The sequence below is a fragment of the Cupressus sempervirens genome, chromosome 9, assembly GCF_028749045.1.
Source record: "Cupressus sempervirens isolate cs-2001-9-10 chromosome 9, ASM2874904v1, whole genome shotgun sequence".
Taxonomy (NCBI): domain Eukaryota; kingdom Viridiplantae; phylum Streptophyta; class Pinopsida; order Cupressales; family Cupressaceae; genus Cupressus; species Cupressus sempervirens.
In genome coordinates, this window is record NC_143126.1 from 195,012,472 (window position 1) to 195,039,707 (window position 27,236).

General features: G+C 35.0%; 1 pseudogene; it reads left to right on the forward strand.

Moving 5' to 3' along the window:
* The first annotated feature begins 5,968 nt into the window (after positions 1–5,968).
* Positions 5,969–26,635, forward strand: LOC149538145 (topless-related protein 1-like; annotated as a pseudogene).
* The last annotated feature ends 601 nt before the right edge of the window (positions 26,636–27,236 follow it).

Sequence of the window (27,236 nt, forward strand, 5' to 3'; positions counted from 1 at the left end):
ATATCTAGAAAATCCTATGGACTTAGGTTGGCCTAATAGCCATTTGTAAATCCTTTAATAGTGAATGTTCTAAAGACCTTTAAGCAAGCCCACTTCTAACAAGGTGGTTAAATCCTCTAACAGAGTCACATTTAACAATGTGTTGTAAGCCTTTAATAGGGTAGGCCTTTCATAGGGCATCACTTCAGAAGAGTGAGAATTGAGTAGCATGTTACTAGTGAGTTTTCCCAACTTGGGTTTCCACAGAAATCACTGCGTTATGAGTTAATCTTTTATGATTTATGCTTGCATGTTGATTTACAATAACTTGTTGGTTAGAAAAGTTAAAGCTTGGATGAATGAATGACTGAATGGGCTCACTATACTTAGTGAAAAGTTTGAATAGGACATTTAGACCTTGAATAACTAATTCACCTCCCCTCTTAGTTATTCTAAAGAAATTCTAACACTTTGAATCTTCCAAAGATTCACCTTGGCTATGTTATTTTCACATGGGCTTGAGCCTTGGTTCCCTGTTAAACCCCATGGTCAAATTCTTGCCTACTAAATGCGAGCATCAATAGTCCAAGAAAATCATGTACGCAATAAGTAAATATGTGCAATAAATCATTATTCCATTCAATATTAGGCTTTCATATTTCATCATTTCAAATTAACTTTCCCTTTTTTAATCATTTTCATGTAGAATATTAAAACATTAAAATATCAATCCCTACATATCAATATTGATGATTAATTAACATGATCTGAATAACATTTTGAACAACTTTATAATCTATCTTCTATCATAGTGATGAAATATTAAATCCATGACTATTAAGTCACTAGGCATGTAAATTAGGTTCTATTGCATATCAAAATCTATCCTTTAACACTAATTTCTATTTAAACATTATAATTTGACATTTCAAGAATTTCTACAAATTCAATTTCTATTAAAACAATTGAAATAATTTAGAACATGAAATGGAATCATTAATTATATTAATTAGGTCCTAATGTGTGGATCATCAAAATGCAGATATTAAAATGACATAACCCTATGGTCTCAAAAGTGTATCAAAACATAGAATTAGAAGTATCACAATGCAAATATGTTATCTATACTATGATGGTTTGGGTGAGGCCTCACACTATTTAAATCTATTTTGGAGAAGCATTTACTTCCAGGCTTGCTTCCTAGATTGTTGGAGCAATATGCATGTTGAGTGTGAAGTTGCCACCATGTTATAATTTTCTAATTGTGCCTTGTATAATGTAAGTGCACTACATAAAATAGAAACCTCAAGCTTAAAAAATTACTATGAACACATTTTAAAATGTTTCATAAGTCATTTGCATCTATTTATTTAGAAAACATGTATAGAGTAAGATTTATCCAAAATTTGCCCCTTTTGTCTACCCCACTTCTAAATAAGTCCATATCAACATTGACACCAATCAGAAGGGGTGTTCATTTTAAACATAGGATCTAGTTGTCAATAAGACAAGAAATAGAAAGCTGATGAAGAATAAATCTATGAGATTGTAATAGAGCATTTTGAAAATTGAAACCATCAACTAAATTGAGAGTGTCATGCATACTCCTAGCAAGTGATATAACTTTATGGTTAGTGCACTTACCTTATTCTCAACAAATGGTAAAACATTATAAGGACTTCCCTTCTCTTACTACCAACAAAGGACCAACTACAAAAACCCCTAAAACCAGCAAACTAGTGAAAATTTCCTTTCAAAAACCACCCCATAATTTTCCCTATTTAACCATCAATAATGACACACCCTTTATAGGCTATCGTTGAACTTCGATAAAAGCATTAGGATCTTATCAAGAAAACTATAGGCTGCAAGTGAAAAAATTCAAGGGATAAAGGATAATCATTAAAGCATCACCAAATTCTTAAAGAGACAAGACAATGGGTGTGCCATCCTTAAACACAGTTATCAGAATATTTTGCATAGGGATGATTCTATTGAACAAATTTTGAATGTTGATCACATGAACAAAGAAAACAATTTCCTTAACCACCAAAAGCAATTTGACATTGCAATGAAAGCTCATAATCAGTTATTCAAGTCTAATGAATGATCTTGTTGCTTCCTCTAAGGACTAGAATATGCTCTCTCTCTCTCTCTCTCTCTCTCTCTCTCTCTCTCTCTCTCTCTCTCTCTCTCTCTCTCTCTCTCTCTCTCTCTCTCTCTCTCTCTCTGTGTGTGAGTCCTTGCAACTTCATGACCATACTTTACAGCTTTTTTTTCCCAAGATTTAGACCCAAGCACAACTTATTATGACCTTCTTCTTGCCCTTAACTTTGGCTCAGGGTGTGAAGCATACGTACAGTTTCCCTAACATGGGTCATTCTAGATTTGTGAGACCCTATAGAAGACCTCTTAGCGAGCGATACTCCTCTCGTAGCACTCATCTTTATCGTAGGGCCTTTGGTAGTTGCGCTAATTAGTCAATGTTGAACTTTTCCCTGTGAGGATGGATACCTAATATTTTCTGTGATGTCTCCTACTTTCTTCTTCTTTTTTTGTGCTTGTTCTTTTGTGGACATCGTTTGGTGCTCCATTTGTCTACTATTTTCTTGGTCTAAGCTTCCAGTCCCATAGACCCTCATTATGGTCTTTCGTTGGACATTTATAATATTCTCTCTCTCTCTCTCTCTCTCTCTCTCTCTCTCTCTCTCTCTCTCTCTCTCTCTCTCTCTCTCTCTCTGTGCACATGTGTGTGTGTGTGTGTGTGTCTACATACAATTATGGATTTTCTTATTCATAATTTCTCTACATATTTTTTAAGATTAAAATGATAAAAATGAATTGAAAAGAATATGTGAAAGCATTTCCTAGGTAATATTATAATTATAATAATCAAAATATTATACATAATATTAAAGACTAAAATGTAATTTGTAATTTCGTCAAGAACTTAACAAAACATGCCAAAAAATACATAATGCTAATAAGAAAGAAACACGTGTAATTTCATAATGCTATTAAGAAAGAAACAAATGTAATTTCATGTTTTTAAAGATTATGTATTTTCATATTTATTGCATTTTGTAATTTCTCTATATATTTTTAAAGATTAAAATAATAAATATGAATTGAAAAGAATATGTAATAATAATCAAAATATTATACATACTATTAAAGATCAAAATGTAGATCAAAAGCTGTATATATGGACACAAAGGTTTGTGGGAATCACATATCCTCAATACATTGAATCACATTTCCTTTTCACACATCCTCAATACATTTTACTGATGCATACTCTTTACATATATAATGCATCCAAATTCTTGTTGGGTAAGCACATTTGATTTTTATTGATTGTATTTTATTCATACATGATACTATGTCGATAGAATCAAGTTTTGAAAAATCGAACCATGAACAGACCAAAGCTTCAAATGATGAAGGGAACACAACTACTATGAGTTATCTACCATTCCTCCTTCAAATTATCAGCCAGTCCCAATGAGAAAATATTTTACAACTATTCAAATTTTTGCATTCAGGTTTTTGTATGGCATGCATGCGCGCACACAAACAAACTTAATATAGTATTTTTAATTTGATAAACGTTAGTATATTAATTTGATAAACACATATTACATATGTAACTAACACCCTTTCTATACAAATATGTATCCAAGATACCATGACAAAGGAAATGAGGTCAACATGTTCAAACCAACAAGGGACCACTAATGGAGTAAGTTATCATTCATTACTTTTACAATAATTCATTTATAATCCTTCAAAAAATATACCTTACACATGCAAAATGTTGCTTATATCTCAAAACATTTGCTTGTATTTATAAGTTTGTATTTTGCAGTTAATTTCTCTTATCAATATTCTTTGATATATGCATATGTATATGTCTGTACATGCATAAGATAGAATTGAACTGTATGTAACTAGATATTATTTATACATTTATCAAGCTAATAAATTAACACATTCACACCTTAACAAAAATTATATAACTAAAACTTCTTTTAGGAACCTATAAAGGAAGCATCATTGACTACCAATGCAAAGCTATTAATGAATGTTGGAGATCTTGTTACAAATCCAATCTTGCAAATCTTATCATTCAAAAGGGTTCCTCTCCTTGAAGATCAAAGTGAATGATACAAGATTGTCTTATCTGATGGAAAACACATGTAATTAGCAATTTGGCCTGAAAGATCCAATCACTTGTTTTTCTCAAACACGCTGAAAATAAGATCTATAGTAACATTGACAAATAATGTGTGTTGAGCCATAGGAGATTCCAAGAAGCCAATCCCATACTCAATCTTCATTGATATACATATTTTGATTTATTTATATATATTATATGTCATTGCAAAATCTTTATATAAGACCATACCATCTTCAACATACAAATTATATAGAAAGACAATCAAATCATTGGGAAACCAAGGTATCTATATAAGTCTAAAGAGGAACAAATGTTGCAAGACAACACAACTTTTTCACCCAATAAAAGGACCAAATTTGGGATCCATACACCTCATAGGGACCTGCCATTACCTAAGAGCATCATCCCTATAAAAGATTTAAATCCATATCAAACTAGATGGACAATCAAATGGGGGATGACAACAAAAAAGTAGCTTAGACAATTTAGTAACCACTGAGGTAGTGGCCAAGTTTTTAGGTTTGACATATTGGACCATGAAGGCATAGAAACAAAAATAGTTTGCTTCAATGACATTACAAAGTTACACTACGACCGAGTGCAAATAGGTGGCTACTATATAGTTTCAAAAGGTTCAGTTAAAGAGGCAAACAAGTAATACAACAAATTGAATAGCCACATGGAAATCACTCTTGACCATTCTTCAATATTGAAATGTTGTAATGATGAGTTGGTTTTTGGGAGTGTTCAATACAATTTTAGGCCAATTAATGTCATTGCAAACATCAAAAACAATACATTGGTTGATACTATTGGGATTGTAATCAGCGTTGTAGATATCTCAACACTTGAGTGAAAGAATGCAAGTAAGGTTCACCATAGAATTGTCACGTTAATGGACATGTCACTAGCATCAATAGATGTGAATTTGTGTGGACTAATTTCATTAACTAATGGGGAATAGATAAAGTCATTGAGAGATTCTAAAAATAGTTGTGTTTTTAATTCAAGGGAAAGGTAATCAATACCATAGTCACAACCATATTAACAATAAATCCATCTATACCAAAATTTGAAGCCCTACAGTCCAAGATGGGAGGAGTAGAATTTGACATAACATTGTTGCCAATATTATTGACACACAATAACACATTGTGTTCACTAACAATTGCAAGTGTCTTGGAAAAATGCAATCAAATGAAACAACCTCTAGAAACCATGATAAAAGCCACCATCAAATTCATCAGGCAAGATACATTTTCCTGCCCATCTTGCCCAATAGTTGTGAATGGTAAAGAATGCAAGAAAAATGTCATTCAAACTATAGATAAGACATGGTATTGTTGTAAATGTGAGAAGAAAATTCCAAACACAAGTACCACTAACTATTTCTTGGGCAATAACAATACACAAATCATGAGGACTCGTACTACAAATGGCTACAATTGACATTGGAACAAGAGAATGACAGGGTTTGACATTTACAGCAATATCAAGAGTCAAATCTATTGACAACCTTCAAATAAATTCACCATTCACTTATGAAAGATATTGTAAAATGGAAAATAATTATTACACAAGTACTAGGAAGAAGGAAGAAGCACAACTACAATTGTTGTCACCCCTTCAACCAGTAACACTACCCACACCATGAAAACATTAGCTTCCAAAGGTAACAATCAAAACTTATATCCATTATTTTGAAACATTTCTCAATAAAAATATTTGAATTGTACTTCCTTTCTTTGTATCTAATAAAAAATTATGTAGGTGCATCATCCTTCAACACTTAGCAACTTCAATGCAATTATGTCTAAATCAACAGGGAAACAAATTGTAGTGTTTCTAGAGTTTGATGGCACTTTGTCACCTAATATTAATGATCCTGATAAGGCTTTCATGAGTAACCAGGTAATAATGATAAGTTTCATTGTTTTCACCAATGTATAATATATTTTATCTTGATGGTGCTAAACAAGGCCTTTTTCAAACTTCTCTCCCCTGATATAATTTTTTTTGTCATGTTTAAATAGTGATACAGTTAGAAGTATGACAAAACTTTTTGAAATTGCTATAATCAGTCAAAGTAATTCACACAAGGAAAATGAGAAGCTATCAAAAAATGGGGAGTCAAAATCTGCAAGAAACATCATGCTAATGGAACTTAAGAAACTAATAGAGGCTAACCCTAACTTTCAGTAGAAGCTCCAATTCCTTGGAGTTAAAGCATATTGTCTCAGAACTCTTATAAGCTAGAGGTAACCTTCCTTTTAGCTGATTTGAGTACTTCCCAATGTTTTACTTAAATAACAAGAGATGGCTTAAGTGGTATTTAGTATAACTAAATTACATAGTCTGCAAGGAATTATGCAAAACAAAGGTATAGTTATAGTTATCATATATTGAATTTTGGCATTGACTTTTTATGTCCTTAGTCTGAATCGCCAACATCATCTTTGTAAGAACCCTTGACCCAATCCCAATATCAAGAATCTTTTTATAGATCATACATGTGCACCGCCTAATGGAGCTCGAGCACCAACTCCTTCAAATAACCCTCTTATGGGGTCAATCCCAAAAAGAGCAACATTTCCTATTGCTCCTCATGGTGTTAACTAATTGTTATAAAAACTTCACTCATTTAATTTTTATATTTCAATATTGTTTATGTTTTTTTTGATCTAATGATGTTCCTAACTGATGATAACAATGAAAGCTCTTATTGATTTGATTTCAACCATTTCAACCCACGGGTGCTCCTACTGCTTCTCTAGGGTGGATGGGAAGTCCAAATCCTTCTACTCCACATCCTGTAGTAGTTGTTGGGCTTGTATCTCTTACACCACCTCAAAATGCAGGTGAATTTACATGACAAAAATCCTAGGACATGCCTACTTGAAACATAAGTTGTATTTTGAATTCAAAGAAGCATTCAACAAGTTCAATGGCATGGGAAATAAGTTAATAATTATTATTTCCTATGAGTTCCATCAGATAACATTGTTCATTTTAGATATCTAAAGCTATGACAGATTATCTCATCTTCAATGCAATATATTCAAATATATAGAAAATTACATGAAGAATAGTTCTCTGATTTTATCAATGCTCAAACTTTGTATTTCTGTTTTCTTACAAGGTGAGTTATTCGAGCACTCATACCATGTTCTTGCAAGATGATCTTCCTAAGATAGTGACCAAAACTCTTAATCAGGGATCAAATGTCATGAGTATGGGCTTTTATCTTTAGTAACAAATGATTCTATTAAGTAAACTCCTTATCATGTCAATTTGAATAATTCTTTCAATTTTGGAGAGGTGACTTTGGTTTTGTAAATATAGATTCTCAGTTTGTCTTGGAAATTTGAATTTAGTTGGAACAAATGTTGGAGACATTGAAATTTGGGAAGTATCATCTAGGCAAAAGCTAGCTCAAAGAACCTTTAAAGTTTGGGACATTACTACCTACTCAATGCCAATACAGGTAAGTCAATGGGATTGAACTATATTTCATAATAAGAAATATGAAAAACTATAATGTTGCAGAGGATAATTATCCATTTTTTGTGTGGAGTATAATTTTTTTTTAAAATTTTCATGTTGTCTTAGGCAGTCATATTAAAAGAGTCAGTCGTATCTATGAACCGTTGTATCTGGAGCCTAGATGGACAAGTAATTAATAAGTATTCTAATGAAAATACTTGGGTAACTTGACCTTAGTGCATTGCCACTAATAAATTTTGTTGATGTTATTGTTTTTTATTTGAATAGTATTTGCTTGGGTCAGAATTCTTTCTATTGATATATTAACATACTTACATTTGTCTTGTAGGTGTTGCATTCTCCAATCATGTTTTCCACATATATTCTTACCATGAGGCAAACAATTTAAGGAATCATCTAGAGGTTTGTTTCAACTTTGCATTCTTAAAAGACTTAAATGCAACTTTTGGCTCTCTAATATCTCTAGTATTTATCCACTTTCATAAAATTCCCACAGATTGATGCACATGTTGGAAGTGTGAATGATATTGCATTTTCCCACCTTGGCAAGCAGTTGTGCATTATAACATACAAGGATGAAAAAACTATTAAGATAATCTAATATGTTAGATATATCAACTCTTTGCAATTTTGTTTATGTGAGACCAGAAGTAAAACCACCTCTTACTGTAGGTATGGGGCACAGTAGCTAGTTGAAAGAAATATACATTTGAAGGCCATGAAGCAGCTATATATTCAGTTTTTTCTCACCATAAAGAAAAAGTATCTAGGTACTCATTTTCTGTAAACCTAATTGTTAGATTGACATGATAATTAAGTGTTTAATATTTTCCATGTTGCTCTTAACTTTGGTGTTTGATTGCTACCAATGTTGTATCATCTATCCTGATTTTCTGGAAGGTGGATTGATTGTTATTCTTGTCTCCATATAGTTCATTTTCTCTATAGCCATTGATGGAAAGATCAAAGCTTGGTTGTATGATCTTTTGGGATCTAGGGTTGATTATGATGCCTTTGGTCTATGGTGCACAACAATGGCTTATAGTGTTGATGGAGCATGTATTTTTCATTTTTTTTAAAAGTGTCTATTCTTGTCGAACGTTGATGGTAATGTATCAAAAAATTCATTCAATTTTAATTTCTGCTAGGATTTTCTCCTATGGATCAAGTAAACAAGGTGAATCATTCATGGTCGAATGGAATGAAAGTGAAGGAGCAATTAAGAGAACATATTCTGGTTTCTACAAATGTTCCTTGGGTGTTGTACAATTTGATACAACAAAGAATCAGTTTTGGTCTGTTGGAGATGAATTTATAATTATGTTCTTGGACATGGATAACATTATTTTTTTGACAACTATAGAGGTTGAGGGTGGTTTACCTATAAGAACTTGATAATCTATTATGAGTGTGTTAGTAAGATAGTGACATTTTTGGTTAATTTTTGAATTTTTTTGTGATGGGTTTCTTGATCATAACTCTGTGCTTAATATACTCACAAACTTCAGGCCAGTCCATGCCTTCATTCAACAAAGATGACAACTTGCTAGTAGTCACAAAAAATGATAATGACATTAGGATATTAGCTAATGTAGATGGACTTGATTTGATTCATATGTTGGACAACAGAGCCTTTGAAGCAACAAGGTTTCCTATAGAGGCAATGGTATCTAAGGTAGGATCTTGATTACATGTATCCATTCAGTATAGGCATGCCCATTTGTTGATTTTCAAAGATAAACCAAAACCCTTGCTGAATTTTTTCTTGTTCTACAAGCTCCAATTGTAAACATAATTCTAGTAGTAGTTAATGCACCAATAATGGACAAGGTATGAGTTAACTTCATTTTTTTGTTTTATAGAAACTGCTCTATATCATCTGCAAAGAAAGAGAATTAAATGAATTATATTAGAATGACACATTAAATTAGCTAGTGTTAATGCTATCTATTGTACCATACTACCTTTTAGAAATTTCTCTATACTTTTGCAATTTTATTGTGTTTGTATCTTACAGGTTGTCTACTCATGTAGAACTTGGCATCATTGGTTGAGAAGACAACAGAAATTGATGGTATCATGGTTGAGGTTCTGATACTCTTTGGGTTGTGCTTAAGTTGACAGAGCTTTATAATTCAGAGCAGGGCACTTGGGAAATGTTGCATGATATGCATTCCCTTGAAAACTTTGCTCAGGGTTTTTCATGGATGGCAAGTTCTATGTTATCAAAAACATGATAAGTCATATAGAGTCTCTAACTTGTGGTGAAAAATATAATCTTCAAATAGGAACATGACGAAGGATTCCAAATATCTATCCCAGAGGCAACGTAGCTACCCATGCACCACCCTTGGTTGCATAGTGAATGATCACCTTTATGTTGTAGAATATTCAAAGAATGAAATAAAGAAATATAATAAGGAAACCAATTCATGGAATGTGTTGGAAGGATTGCTTGTGAGAGCAGATTCAACAAACAGTTAGGGTCTCACATTTAAGGCATGTGAAAATGAATTGATTGTCATTGGAGGATAGAGAGGACCTGAAGGAAAAATCATTGAGATGGATTCATGGCATCTGACTGATGATGGAGAACCTCCACATTGGGATCTGTTGGCATTCAAGGAGCATCTTGGGGTTTTTTTTACAATTGTGCAGTGATGGGATGCTAATTTTTTTCACTCTTGCTCATCAAGTTTGTTCTATTATTCAGAAAACTCCTATAGAAGAATGCACTAATTTATGGTAGTAGGTATGATTTTTTATATCTTCACATCAACCAAACTAGAAATATAGTTTATTGATGGTAATGAGATTAGATCTCAAGTCATCAATGATAGTTTCAAATCTTAAAATCAAGCAAACAATATTTTTTTAGGTATTCTCAAGTTTAATGTTCCCAATGTGTTTCAAAAAAACAACTTACTTTCGTCAAGCTTCATAATCCTAGAAGTTATTTTGCAGAAGGCAGAGATGGATAAGTTATGCCAAGTCTCTTGTTTCTTCAATGTAAATGCTATTACAAAGCCGTTATAAAAAAGTCATCAATGATAGTTTCAAATCTTAAAATAAAGCAAACAATATGTTTTTAGGTATTCTCAAGTTTAATGTTCCCAATGTGTTTTGAAAGATTAACTTACTTTGGTCAAGCTTCATAATCCTAGAAGTTATTTTGCAGAAGGCAGAGATGATATGTTATGTCAAGTCTCTTGTTTCTTCTATGTAAATGCTATTACAAAGCCATTATAACAACTTCTTGAAAGGTTACATCAAAAAGTAATGAAAGTATATTTTCTTTGACCATTATGGAATGATTTCCCTTCCTCAAATGAAGTTAAAAATTCAAACTTTTGGAGTAGTCTATTTATTTAAATTTATAAGCTTTGTATGGAATCAACTACTATAGTTGGTACTAGAAATTGAATGTTGTAAATCTTTTAGTCATTTTACCACTGTCAAATGAGTCCAAATTTTTCATTTCTATTTGAAAACTTAACAAGTATTAAGGACAACAATTTGATTTTTAAGATTGACCACTAATCCTTTATTTTAAAGGTTTATGGTACAGCTGACATAGAAGTAATAGAAATTGCCCTCTCTGTCTAGTTTCCATTATCCATCTTAAAATAGTCTTATATGGTTCATTTATAAAATGGTTACGTGGATGTGGTATGGCCAATCATGTCTTTGAAATTTGAATCATTATTGGGATTATCTGATATGTTAGCTAACTTCATCTTTCAATGGTCATCATAATCCTCTCCCACTAGCTTCACAGATCACATTCAAGTGTCCACCATGTTTCACTCACGAGCCACAAAAATTTGGGAGTCAGCTCTCCTCTCTATCCCCCACCACTCCATTCCCAACACCCCTAGATTTTTTTGATGAAATACTTGCCCCATGAACTAGTGGTTTGATGATACGTGTAAAACTTTCCACCACTCCTTGCACTTGGCTTTCAATACTCATTCCCCCACTTTCACCAACATACAACTCTCTTACAAATGCTTTCTTCACCATAAGAAGCAGTTATTTATTGCTTGACAAGGAAGATCCCTCCATGACATGCTTATTCAGTGTCCCAAGATGTTTTGGCGCATCATGTTCCCCCAGTGTGGCCAACCCCTATCCACCCCTAACCTTCACCTCTATGCCTCCCATGTCTCCACATTGTATGACATCCCAAGTCAGCTCGCTCCCCTTCCCATCCCACCCCCCCATTGTCACTTGTTCTCCACCTCCAAGATTTACGAGGCCATCAGACTTATGAGATGTAGTAGGGTAGCTGATGAGGAGGGTTTTCAAGCTGAGCTCTTCAATCTCGGTACCACGATCTTGAGCCCTTATCTCTCTACACTCTTTAATAGAATGGCTTGTTTTGGTTTTTTGGACTCATGGTCAAGACATGTTATTCACTCAATCCATAAGTCTGGGCTGGCCTCCAATCCTAGAAACTGTAGGACCTTCATGACTAGGCATACATTTGCCAAACTTTATGCTACAACATTGAATACTATTTTATCCAGTGAGCTTGACATGAAAAATTGTAGGGCTAAGGGTCAAGTTTGACTTAGAGTAGGCTACCAGACCATGGATCATATTTAAACAATACAGGCTATTATTGAGGAGGCTTGACACCATTCAAAGAAAGTCTTCTATTGTTTTATGGATTTTCATAAGGCTTTTGATTTCATCCTTAGAGTTGTCCTTTTCAAGAGACTTAGAGATATTGGTATTTCTGAGATCTTACTAATGACTATCATGAGGTTATATGAGACAGTGGTTAGTAGACTCAATACCACCAATGGCCTCTCCGACCCTATCCAGAGCACCATTGGGGTGAAGCATGACTTCCCTCTCTCACCCACCTTGTTCAGGGTCTACATTGATGACCTCAAGGCTTTTCTCATTGACTCCTCACTTCCGAGCGATGGTTGTCATCTACACAAGGTATTGATCTCCATCCTTCTCTTTGCTAATGATGTGGTTCTTCTTGCCTCTTCTCTTTAGGGTCTCCAAAGGCTTCTAGATAGACTTGTGTCTTTTTGTGACATGAGACAGCTAGTCGTGAACCTAGAGAAGACTCGTGTTATGGTCTTTAACGGTTTGAAGAACTCACATCTCCATTTTCACTTCTAAGGTAGGGAAATTGATATTACATCTTCTTACACATACCTTGAGGTTAAGTTTTTCATATCTCATTTCAACTTGAGATTAGCCATTTAGCCTCAAATTAGTAAAGGGTTGGGTTCCCTTGCCATGCTCAAGAGATAGTGCTTTAGACACCACTTTCAAGACACATCATCTAAGTTATCCCTCCTAGATTCCTTAGTAAGACCCACAATGCTCTATGGTTTGGTGGTATGGGGTCCTTCCCTTTTGGACTCAGATTGGGCCATGATTGAGTGCACCTAGACTTTGTTCCTCCATTGGATTATCAAATGTCATAGATCTACCCTCCACAATGTTATTTTGGCTAAGTTTGGAGCTCACCCATTTAGGCTTGTAGCCATTTTTGACCTAATCTGGTTTCTCCACTATCTTTGTGGCTTTGCAAACTTGACTAAGGCCAACACAGATACCCTTACTTAGTCTATTGCTCTTTAGTTGCTATGGCAGACTTTGATCCAGCCACTAGAGCCCATTGTTGGTATGCTCAAGCTACTATCCTATTGAGTTTAGTTGGGATCAACATCGATCATATTCCTCCCTACTAGTTCTCATTGGATGCTCCTACTCATCTCCTCCCCTCTTGGTAGGAGTTGAATAGGCATGTCAGACTTGACATCTACAAGCAGTATATTATGTAGACCTGGGTTGATCCTCTAGGGGGACTACATCCGAGGATGTCTTTCTATGCTGAGCACTTCTTAGATATTTGGGATGGGATTATTGTACACCCTAAGTACTTATGCAGATATTGGATACATGCCCGACATCTCCCTTGGTTCCTTTAGGGTGCGCTCGCACCGACTCTGAATCTAGGTCAATCACCATATTACTAGAGAGGATTAGGTGTGTAGACTTTGTACCTTAGTAGAGGCAAAATTTGAGATCCATTTCCTTTTCAGATGCCCCATATACTACATGATTAGAGGGAGATTTTATTGTCTATTTAAAGATTTCAGATCCCTCTTCTATTTTTTCAGGTACATGGATCAGCGTTGCATTGCTCTCTATGTCTGTGAGTCCTTACATCTTCACAAACATACTTTACAACTATCATTTCCCAAGAGTCAAACCCAGGCATAGCTTATTATGACCTTCTCACCCTTAGTTCCTGCTCGAGGTGTAAAGCGACTGTGCAATTTCGCTAACATAGGCCATTCCATATCTATGAGACCCCGTAGGGGACCTCTTCACCAGTAACACTCCTCTCGTAGCACTCAGCCTCACCATAGGGCCTCTAGTAGCTGCCAGCCATATCAGTTGTTGTTGGACTTTTTCCCTTTGAGGATGGATACCTAATATTTTCCTTGATGTCTCCTACTTTCTTCTTCATTTATTGTACTTATTCTTTTATAGACACCGTTTGGTGCTCTATATGTCAGCTATCTTCTTGGTGTAAGCTTCTAGTCCCATAGATCCAAGTTGTGTCCTTTTTTTGGACATTAATAAAATTATCTTATCTTATCTTATCTATCTTATTTGATGGATGTAACTGAATATCACTTGGGATTCTTTTATGGACACTATTTGGTGCTCCATTTGTTAGCTATCTTCTTGGTGTAAATTTCCAATCCCATACACCCAAGTTGTGCTCTTTTTTGAACATTAATAAAATTATCTTATCTTATTTTATCTTTCTTATTTGATGGATGCAACTAAATATCACTTGGGAAGAAAGAATTCTCTTTTTCTATATTTTCTATTCCTTTCTTGATAGGTTGGATTTATATAGGAAATCATGTTCACAATTATGAACTTTGGAATAGTGCATCAAAATATTCTTTTGCATTCTGTTGGTTGTATCTGGTAACTATATTCACCAACATGTTTTACTATTCTATGGTTGATATAAAATTGGTTAGTTCAATGTCACTTTTTAGCTAAACAGGTGGGTATGTGTTTCCATGGCTCATGCATTCAATGTGTGCATGAATTAGGTCTATAAACTAGATGCCTTGTACAAATACTCTCCAAATCTTCTTCAAAGATATTTATGTTTCTATTTTCTTTGCACACGCATGACCTGTCAACACAATATCATGTATGTAATATGTGGAAACTTAGACAAGGCATGTGATCTCTTTTACTGAATGCCTTAAAGAGATGTGTCATCGTCGACTATAATGATTGCAAGTTATTTCAAACAAATCCAATTGGCAGGGATAAAACCAAATTCTAGAAGCCTTACTAGCATCCTCCATACCTATACCAAAATATGAGCTCTGGTTGTGTCTTTAGCTTTATTTTATATTTTACTATCCTTTTAAGGATGCTCTCTCTCTCTCTCTCTCTCTCTCTCTCTCTCTCTCTCTCTCTCTCTCTCTCTCTCTCTCTCTCTCTCTCTCTCTCTCCATATATATATATGCAGCCTTACCGTTGTCTACTAGAATGAGAAGAATGGCAGGTGAATAGCAATTTAAAAATCATATGCAGTTTGCAAAGAATGCTAAATAAAATAGAAAACTAGAAACATTGTACGATTTGCAAAGAATGAGAGATGAATAGAAAATTAGATACTACATATGTCATGGTGGTTGTAAGTTGTTGCTATGAGTGTTAATGTTGTAAATGCTTTTTCTTTTCATTGTTATAAATGTATAGTTAACTCAGATTGGTTAAAGAAAATTCTTGAAGTAGTTAGCTTAATAATCTTCTCCAGTGAGCTCATGCCTCTAGCCTAGAGCACTTGTGTTCTGCTAAAGTCTAGTTGTAACATACTTAGGTATGAATAGTTCATGCCTTGATAGTAGCTAGATGAATAGAGTCAAATTGTGTCAACTTGACTCAACTCAAAAACAATGAGGTAGTTATACTATGTCAAATTATGGTGAAGGTGATTTTTTTATTGTTTTTATTTTACATGGATTGCAAATTGTGAGGATTTCTAATCTAGACATCTTCACTTTCTCCCTATGTATTATTATACCATGTTATTGGTGTGAAGGGAAGGGTTTCCTTCATTAAGTGATATGATGGAATTTCTAAGTGAAATGATTAATAATATATATTAATAAATATATAGTTCTTTTTACGATACATTATTAAAAATATTTGTTTTCTCAAATTTTAAATATTGTGTATGATTATTATTCTTTTTATAAATTCTTTTAATGATATATCATTAAATTTAAAAACTTTTGTCAATTAAAAACATTTAATCAAATCTTCCAAAAAAAGTTATTTATAGATTACTATAAAGAAATTTTAAATTTTCACAAATCTTCAATTAAAAATGATATTATCTATAAATTTCATCATATGTCTAAAATCTTTCACAACTCAATCTAAACAACTTGTTGGCGCTCAAAATTTTAGCCCGAATTTTGAGCATTGTTGAAAAAATTGAGCCCTATAAATGTTTTCTAATGAGATTGTATCGGGCTGTACCTTTGAGGCCCCTAAGGTGTTTAATGTTTCTAACACCCTCCATTCAGTGCATTTAAGTGTTCCATGATGATAAATTGACATTTTGAGCCATTTTGCGAAGTCCTATTTTAAGCAAATGTCAAATCTTCATTTTTCACGTGTGTCAAAAAGCGACAGGAGGTTGTGTTTACAACTAAATATCTCACACCCAGAAATGTTTCATGATAGGCCGCTTTGGGAATATCTAGTGTCCATACCCAAGAACCTATGTTTTATGATTTCTAGTCATTCCGAATCCATTTGACTAGGTTTTGAATCCCTCAAAGTTGGTAGTTTACTATTTTCATGTTGATGCACATTGCTCATAATTCTGGGAGGCCCTATTTGACATGTTATAACTTTTGACCAGTTGACCGAAATGATGAAATTTTTTGTGTGTTGCATTCTAGGCATCAAAGAATTGTTATGATTCAAGTTTCATCTCATGATGAATCCACTTGATCAGTTTTCAAATTTGATTCCAAATGGAATTTCTATCTTTTTACTAGTGTCAACATTTGCAAATTGATTGGAACCCCTATTCGTGACATTATAACTTGAGATTCATAATAGCCAAGACCAAATAGATTGTACCACTGCATTTTCCACTGAAAATACTCCAAGTGTGTCAGTTTTAAGTCATGAAGAATCCATTTGCAAAAATCATTATCTTGTCATTGTTCCAGTCTGCAAATTTTGAGTAGCCCACTTTAACAGCTTGCCATTTGCATCTTGGTATTATTCATGAGCCCAAATCCCAGATTCATAATGTCCTCGTGATAGTGAACCAATGCCCCAGTTTTTGTCTCCCTAACTATCCATTTACCCAATTTCTAAAGCCAATTCTGAACCCAGTTTATTATTTTCTGAAATGTTTATCTGTAGGTGATTTTAAGTAGGCATGTTCCGATGTCAATATCTTTTGACCCCGATGTTGTCATGTGACGAGATTTGGCAGGCCTGTTGAATATGTCAGAGAGAACAAAGATCCAGAGTTTTAGAGCTCGACCAGATGTTTATATCAGTTTTTAAAGCTAGGCAATAGGCCTCTTGGCACAAATTTCACAGTGGTACAGAGGTGATTTAAAATAGGTTTTAAGTGGTGATTTTGTGTTTGAATTTGATTTCAAACAGTTTCAAATGATCAATGAATCACTTTTCCATATTAGTTGATCGAAAACAAAAAAAAAAATAGCCACACCCACTTTTGGGGCCCGACTAATTTCATTCGTTTGTTAGGTTCTTGACATTAATTGTTTTGCCAATGTTATCTGTAGAAGTGATCGAAACAATCTTCTACTATCTGGTTTAAAAGATAAATTCATTTTTAAAATATTTTAGTATTTTTATGGATTCTCAAATATTTTGAAATGAAATTTTGAAGATAATATAAATGTCCATGTCTTTGGCAAGGGATACACTCCATATAGTTCCATGCCCAAGGCGCAGTATACAGATATATGACCCAATTTGATGGTTTTAAAAGATTAAAGGTTTGTTTCAAATGTAAGCCCCATGCTATCAACATATGAAATAATTCAAGTATGGTAGAGGAGGTAGCATTTTTGCATTACAAGGAATTCCACATTAGTAGCTAATTTGAGAAGGGATCCCCACATATAAGACAGGGAAAAGATGGAAGCCATCCACAAAAAGAGAGCTGGAAACAAGCAAATGTTAAGGGGGAGACACAGCGAAATCCCTATGGTTAAAAGGTGGCATAAACAGGGAGTTTCAACATTCAAAAGAGGAAGAGGTCCACATTTTTAAAAGGGGGCAGCTTCATTAAATGCCCACGTCCTTGAGAAAAGAGCCATCCACACACAAAGACAAGGGTGACACCAAAAAAGAAGAACCTACGAGCTGGAAAGAAGAATCCATAGCCAATAATTAAGGGGAGCTATTGGTAAAAGGCATCCACGTAGAATGCTAGATAATGTAAGAAAATTTCAACTGGTGAAAAAGGCAGCTCAATAGTCGCCAGTCAAAGGCAAAGCTCCAAGCTGCCTTGCAGGAAGATTGCACCAATAGGTTTGCATAAAATGCCCAAGGCAATGATAAAGGGAAGGCTCACATGCAAAAAGGGGAGCTTCTTTGTGAGAGAAGGTGTGTAACATGGAAGAAGAAGACACCCATCCCAAACAGGAGCATCACGTGAGGCAATGAAGGCAGATTTGGTTAAAAAAGGAGATCACACCTATGCCATAGCAGATTATGCAATGAGGAAGCTCCATCCACAACCATCCCATGCAAAGAAAATGCCATCTACGCTGAGTAAAATCATCCTCATTAAAAGAAAATAGCTACCAAGGGAGCTTCATAGCTGAGGGTAGGCGTAGGAAACATGAGGCATTCTCACGCCACAAAAAAGAAGATTTTAGTTTAAGAAAGCAGCCCCATGTTAGTTTGATCTTTACACTTTGGACCAGTCATGGAATTTTAAAAGTAGCTTCTTTAAAAGGATTCAACAGCAAGGAATCCGTCAAGGAGCTCACAAGGATTAGTAGCAAGTAGAGCAAAAAATAATGACAAGCTATAGTCCCACATTCACGAAATTGGGGAGTCGAGTTGCATTTAAATACAATTTCACTTCATAAGCATTGTTTCTTAAGGGATATGCCTCTTGAAAAGACAAGCATGCGCTGAAGGGCCACACCCCTAAAGATAGTTGGCGAGTCATGTGCATAAAATTTTAAACGAAAATGAGAGATCAATGACATGGCACCCAAACTGGAGGTTGCAAGAGATCATGCCATGTGGCGAGATGAACGGTGGGTGCAAGCCCACAATTTAAAGTTGCTCACTAGATAAAGAATGCAGGAATGCACGATCATGACATATGGCACAGGTCCTAGTTAGCGATGGCATGGCATCATAGGAGCAGGATCAGACGGGTTCACCAGATGCCGCCACGTGTCCAAATTGATGATGGGTGCAAGCCCGCTTGACAGAGATGCTCGAAAGTTAAATAAAGAAGGAATGTGGGAAAATGCCATGTGGCAGCAGGCCCACCCAGTGATGATAAGGTAGTGACTACCTAAGTGGGGGTCGGCAAATCAAATGGTGCCACATGGTGCTTGGTCAAACCAAGTCGACCCCAAATTTGAAGGGGGTGGATAAAAATAAAATAATCTTAAAATATCTTTTTAAAATGTTTTATCAAAATAAGGATGTGCGTGCAACCATTTTAAATTTAAAATGGTCATTTTCTAAAGTTTCAACTTTAGACTTTTTGAAATTTTAGATTTCATTTAGTATGCAAACCTGAGCTTTGTAACAAGGGAGTCATTTTCAAATCAACTTTCTGGAGGTTCTTGAGATGAAAATATAGTGATATTATATATTGCCAGAATTGAGAGAGAACGAACTTTTCAATTCTGGGGTTGGTTTTTGCACAGAACATCACTGGTTCGAGCTACAAGAGGTTTTCTTCTAGATTCTTGTCTTGCAACCAAATTTAGGTGTCAAAGTTCAAAACTGATTTCTAGCAAAGTAATGACTTGAATGTGCATAAAAGACAAGAAAAATGTAGTTGGGTTACATTCAAATCAGTTAAATTTTAATTCCTTCAGCATTTCATGAGGTAGTCCAAATTTTTGGTTACATAAAGGTTTCATCATTTAGTTGAGATATTTAGAAGTTTGTTACAGAATAATGATGAAACCAAATCATATCAGAAGAGAGAGGGTAGAGAGAGATTGCTTCATCTTCTTGGGAAGGAATTCTGAGTGGACACTTGTCAAGCATACAACAGATCCGAGAATTCACTTCTTCCTATATCATTCCCTTTCCTTCTCATTATTCTAGTTCTAGTTTTGAGAAGAAAATCACTCACTACTGAGACACCATTCTTCAGCACTTCTTCTTGTATGAGCAGCATTTATGTTTTAATGCAAATAGTTCAGATTTGTGAGGTGATTTGTGAGTTAGCTTTCTGTACATCTTTCATGTATTTGGTTTCAAGGAAAACAAATAGAGTATAACAAAGGGTTTTAAATTTAGTCAAAATCTTGTCTCCTATTCATGGATGTGTAATTTCTTCTAATTTGTGAACCAAGAGCATGAATTAGGTTGCATTTCATTTTGGAATGTATCTGGTTAAAATGTCTTGCAGATGGAACAAAGAGCCATGTAATTGCTTGGTGTTTATCACAGGGTTTACAGATTTTCATGATAGGATAATCTAAGTATGGGATTCATTTTGATGCAGATGTCTATTCACAAGGTGAAAGATAGATCAAGGATCTTGATGTAGAAATATATCTAAGATTTCCAGAAGATGTATGGATGTAATTCATTTAATTGCCCAATAGATAAGGCACTTCTCAGAGATAGGATCATTAGGTTTTGTTGCTTATGTTTGGGTCTTGCTGATATCAACATCATTAATCAAACGTTTCCTCTTTCATGTTGAAAGTTATTCAAAGCTTAACCCTCACTTAGCTTACCAGTTTCATGAGTTAGGTCATTAGTTATTTCTTGCTTATGAAATACTGGTTAATTATAGAAGAATTAGGGGTTTCATCTGTTATTCTAGATTCTGATTATGCTCATTGTACTGGTCACATAATTCGATCCTAAGAGGTTCACCCACCTAGGTTTTGCAGACCCTGAAGTGTAGAAGGAGTGTAGCCTTATAGTTGGCCCAGCTTCTTGGTAAATTGTGTCCCTTACTGAAGATAGCTGCCCATAGATGCAATTTTGCCTTGCATACTTGGTTATTCAAATTCTATTAAATCAGAAGCCAACAAAATGGTGACTCTATTGGGGACTGTGTTGAATCTGAATGGTAGAAAAACCCTAAGAATTTAAAAGAAGAGATTCAATACGGTAGAATAAGTGCATAATAAATGTTGTAGTAGTAAGTTGTCTATTGTGTTTTCCAGTCTTCTTACTCAAAATATCATGCACCCTAGTTGAGTTTTATTCATGGACAGTAGTATGTTGTAAAATTGGATGAAAATTGTGTTCTATGACTGTTATAAGTCTATCTTCAATCAATTCAATTTTTGCATATGCTGTTGAGAAAAGTTCAGAGTCAAGAATTGAATTACTAAGTGTATTTTCTTTCCAAGGTGTTAGTGATCTACAAGTTTTCCATATTGAAAGTCTGGTTCAGAATCTACAAATGGTAAAATTGTTTTAAATCTTTTCTCACTAAGTGTGAGTGGCAACTCTAAAGTAAATCTTTGTACCAGTGCATGATTTGTTTTAAATATTAGAGGCTTTCAGTATTTGTGGGCAGATCTAGTTTGTTGGAAAAGAGAAATTATAAGTTTCTTGATTAATGGTTTATGTGCTTGCTAGTGTTTGTTGAAGAAATTCATTTCAAAAGGGAATCACTGTTGTGATTTCATTTTCCTCTTCAAGGAGGTGGAGGCTCTACAAAGGATTCTATCTACCATGCTTGCACTTGTGCCAATTAGTAGATCTAAAGTTTCAGACAACAACACATAAAGGTATTTCAATTTTCATATATTTGTCTCTCATGAAAATTGAATGAATGAAATGGTTGCCTCCATCTAGTGGTTTTAGCACTAAGAAAAAGAGGTAGGAGTTTTAAAAGTTTATAAAATGGATCCTGAGTCTAGGTCTGAAAGTGATGTGCTGACTCTTGAAAGTGTTCGTGCAAATATTGCTAGATTGAAAAGAAAGATTCATGATAAGACTATCTTAATGTTAAGAAGTACAATTGGTGATATTAAGCATCTTAGTGGATTTCAAATTTATATGAAGTTCAAATCAGTAGTTATGAATCTTGATGAGTTTTTCAAACGTAAGGAGTCTTCCTGGCCAGTGGTGCTCTTAGAAGTTTTTATGCCACATTCGGTTGATTGGCCAGCCAATATAAGATTAGATAAGATTTATGAAATCCAAGATTTTATCATGAAGGTTGAAAGTGTTTTGAAGATTAATGAGTCTAATATTAACAAATGTAATGAATCTATTGAAGGTGATACTAAATATGAAGAGTCTCAATTTTATGAATCAAAGGATGGTAATAAGCAATTTGATAATACACATAATGTGGATTCATCTTTTTATGATGATGATTGTCAAGAAGAGGAAAAATGTAACAACAATGATAGTCTTTCTTCTAGTGATGAATGTCAATGTGTTATGATACTAGTTGTTGAGGTGTTGTCTAAGGAAGAAGATTTATGTGATGATCAAAGTTTTAATTTTTCAGAATATATTACTAACAAGTCTGTTGTTACAAATGTATCAATTCATCTAGATAATAATCACAGCCAAGGAGAAGAGACTAGGGATGAAATCTTGTTAAGTGTTGATGAGATTTCTAACTTGTTGGCTCATGATTTTGAAAGGTGTGAAAATCTATCTAAGGATGCTTGTGTTTTGCCACATTTTTCATTTCCATATGGTGAAGTCATTTCCCCCAAAATTTGATGTTGAAGAAGATGTAGTTTTAGAATATGCTCTGTCAAGTTTGGGAGGTGTATGTGGTGGTAATCTGTACATCAATACACATGACGACTTCTATGTTGAAAATGAAGATGTAGAGATAAGGTTTGTTGTTGGTTTATGGTTTTCTTGTTTTCATGAAGACGAGATAAATTTAGATAGCTCATGTGATGAGGAAAGTAATAGTAATGAATTGGTTTATCCTAGTGAGTTATTTGAGGAAGAAATTGATACGGATCAGCATATTTTTAGAAGGCGATTTCATGATAATTCTAGTTATTTGGGATCTAATCATTTGTTGGAATGTGAAGAAAATGCAACATATATTCATTCTAATGTATGGTGTATTGATGTTGCAAATGAAGAGAAATCAGAGTTTATACATTCCTCATATATAGAGGCGCAAGGTGAGTTACAATTTGATTCATGTAACTCATTGGATGAAGTAGAATACCAAGCTTTTGTGTTTCCGGTTGAAGGTGTCCATGATTCAGTTAGTAGTGATTAGTTTCAGTTTGTTGTCATTTTCTATGATCACGCTGATTCGTATTTTCATAGTGAGCAAGATGAAGAAAGTATGTTTGATTTTTATATGCACTATAAAGATGATGAAAGTTTTGTTTTGCCTAATGAGCTTATTGCAAATTTTGATGTGCTAGGTGAAACAAATGGAAATGAGAATTTCATTTTACCTCAGGAGAATGTAAATGAAAATCAAGTGTATGACAGAAGTAAGGAGATCTAAAACTTTTCGGTCGCTTGGGGCCATCGCTTGTACATAGTAGTGTACTTGTTTCCTATTTTCAATAAAGTTGTTCGAGAGAGTTTTTTTTGTCAAGTGTGTGGTCTGCTTCTCATAGAGATCTAAATCCTTGCCATGCCCACAAGGGAAATGCATCCCCAGACAGAGCCACTGTTGGTGCTCAAAATTGTAGCCCAAATTTTGAGCATTGTTGAGAAAATTGAGCCCTATAAATGTTTTCTGATGAGATTGTACTGGGCTATACCTTTGAGGCCCCTAAGGTGTTTAATGTTTCTAACAACCTTCATTCAGTGCATTTAAATGTTCCATGCTGATAAATTGACATTCTGAGCCATTTCGTGAAGTCTTGTTTTGAGCAAATGTCAAATCTGCATTTTTCACCAGTGTCAAAAAGCAACAGGAGGTTGTGTTTGCAACTGAAAATCTCACACCAAAAAATGTTTCATGATAGGCTGCTTTCGGAATATCTAGTGTCCATACCCAAGAACCTATGTTTTGGATTTCGAGTCATTTGGAATTCGTTTGACTAATTTTTGAATCCCTCAAAGTTGGCAGTTTACTGTTTTCATGTTGATGCACATTGCTCATAATTCTGGGAGACCTTATTTGACATGTTATAACTTTTGATCAGTTGACCAAAATGATAAAAAAATAAATTGTGCGTTGCATTGTAGGTGTCAAAGAATTGTTATGTTTCGAGTTTCATCTCATGACGAATCTGTTTGATCAATTTTCAAACACAATTCCAAATGGAAATTCTATCTTTTTACTGGTGTCAGCATTTGCAGATTGATTGGAACCCTTGTTTGTGACATTATAACTTGAGATCTGTAACTGCCAGGACCAAATGGATTGTACCATTGCAATTCTCACTGAAAATGCTCCAAGTGTGTTAGTTTTTAAGTCATGAAGAATCTATTTGCACACTTTTCTAGGTCAAATCCATTTGCAAAAATCCTTGTCATTGTTCCAGTCTGCAAATTTTGAGTAGCCCACTTTGACAGCTCGCCATTTGCGTCTTGTTATTCATCATGAGCCCAAATCCCAAATTCATAATGTCCTCGTGACAGTGAACCAATGCCCCAGTTTTTGTTTCCCTAAGTGTCCATTTACCCAATTTTTAAAGCCAATTTTGAACCCAGTTTATTGTTTTCTGACATGTTTATCTGTAGGAGATTTTAAGTAGGCATGTTCGGATGTCGATATCTTTTGACCCCGATGTCATCATGTGATGAGATTTGGCAAGCCAATTGAATATGTCAGAGAGAACAGAGATCTAGAGTTTCAGAGCCCGACCAGATGTTTATATCAATTTTTAAAGCCAAGCAACAAGCCTCCTGGCACAAATTTCACAGTGGTACAGAGGTGATTTAAAATAGGTTTTAAGTGGTGAATTTGTGTTTGAATTTGATTTCAAATGGTTTCAAATGATCAATGAGTCACTTTGCCATATTAGTTGATCAAAAACGAAATTTTTTTTAGCCTAACCCACTTTTGGGGCCTGACTAATTTCATCAATTGCTTAGGGTCTTGACATTAATTGTTTTGTCAATGTTGCCTGTAGAAGTTATCGAAACAATCTTCTACTATCTGGTTTAATAAATAAATTCATTTTTAAAATATTTTGGTATTTGTATGGATTCTCAAATATTTTGAAATGAAATTTGAAGATAATATAAATGTCCATGTCTTTGGCAAGGGATACACTCCATATAGTTCCATGCCCAAGGCAGAGTATACAGACATATGACCCAATTTGATGGTTTTAAAACATTAAAGGTTTGTTTCAAATGTAAGCCCCATGCTATCAACATAGGAAATCATTCATGTATGGTAGAGGAGGTAGAGTTTTCGTATTACAAGGAATTCCACGTTAGCAACTGATTTGAGAAGGGATCCCCACATATAAGAAAGGGACAACATGGAAGTTGTCCACAAAAAGAGAGCCAGCAACAAATAAATGTTAAGGGGAAGACACAGCAGAATCCCTATGGTTAACAGGCCGCATAAACAGCATACAGGGCACTCCACGCATGAATAGGGAGTTTCAACATTCAAAAGAGGTAGAGGTCCACATTTTTAAAAGGGGGCAGCTTCATTAAATGCCCACATGCTTGAGAAAAGAGCGATCCACGCATAGAGATAGGGGTGACACCAGACAAGAAGAACCCGCGAGCTAGAAAGAAGAATCCATAGCCAGCAATTAAAGGGAGCTATTGGTAAAAGGCATCCACGTAGGATGCTAGATAATGTAAGCAAATTTCAACTGGTGAACAAGGCAGCTCAATAGTCGCCAGTGAAAGGCAAAGTTCCAAGCTGCCTTGCAGGAAGATTGCGCCAATAGGTCTACATAAAATGCCCAAGGCAACAATAAAGGGAAGGCTCACATGCAAAAAGGGGAGCTTCTTTGTGAGAGAAGGTGTGTAACATGGAAGAAGAAGACACACATGCCAAATAGGAGCATCACGTGAGGCAATGAAGGCAGATATGGTTTAAAAAGGAGATCATGCCTATGCCATAGCAGATTATGAAATGAGGAAGCTCCATCCACAACAGTCCCACGCAAAGAAAATGCCATATACACTTTTTAAAAGCATCCTCATTAAGAGAAAACAGCTACCAAGGGAGCTTCATAGCTGGGGGTAGGCGCAAGAAACATGAGGCATTCCCACACCACAAAAAAGAAGACTTTAGTTTAAGAAAGCAGCCCCATATTAGTCTGATCTTTACACTTTGGACCAGTCATGGAATTTTAAAAGGAGTCGCTTTAAAAGGAGTCAACAGCAGGGAATTCGTCAAGGAGCTCATAGGCGTCAGTAGCAGGAAAAGAAAAAAATAATGACAAGCTATAGTCCCACATTCACAAAATTGGGGAGTCGAGTTGCATTTAAATACGATTTCACTTCATAAGCATTGTGTCTTAAGGGATACGCCTTTTGAAAAGGCAAGCGTGCGCTAAAGGGACGCACTTTTGAAGATAGCTGGTAGGTCGCATGCATAAGATTTTAAATGAAAATGAGAGATTGATGACATGGTGCCCAAACTGGAGATTGCAGGAGATCACGCCACGTGGCGAGATGAACGGTGGGCGCAAGCCTATAATTCTCAATGACATGGTGCCCAAACTGGAGATTGCAGGAGATCACGCCACGTGGCGAGATGAACGGTGGGCGCAAGCCTATAATTTCAAGTTGCTCACTGGATAAAGAATGCACGATCGCACCACGTGGCACGGGTCCTAGTTAGCGATGACATTGCGTCATAGGAGCAGGATCAGATAGGTTCACCAGATGCTGCCAGGTGTCCAAATCGACGGTGGGCGCAAGCTCACTTGATAGAGATGCTCGAAAGTTAAATAAAGTGGGAATACAGGAACGTGCCACGTGGCAGCGAGCCCACCTAGTGATGATAAGGCAGTGACTATGCAAGGGGGGTCAACCAATCAGACGGTGCCACGTGGCGCTTGGTCAAACCAGGTTGACCCCAAATTTGAAGGGGGTGGATAAAAATAAAATAATTTTAAAATATCTTTTAAAATTTTTTTCTCAAAATAAGGATGTGCGTGCAACCATTTTAAATTTAATAGGGTCATTTTCTAAAGTTTCAACTTTAGACTTTTTTTAATTTTTCAAATTTTAGATTTCATTCAGTATGTAGACCTGAGCTTTTTAATAGGGGAGTCATTTTCAAATCAACTTTCTGGAGGTTCCTGAGATGAAAATATAGTGATATTATATATCGCCGAAATCAAGAGAGAACAAACTTTATGATTCTGGGGTTGGTTTTTGCACAGAATGTCACTAGTTC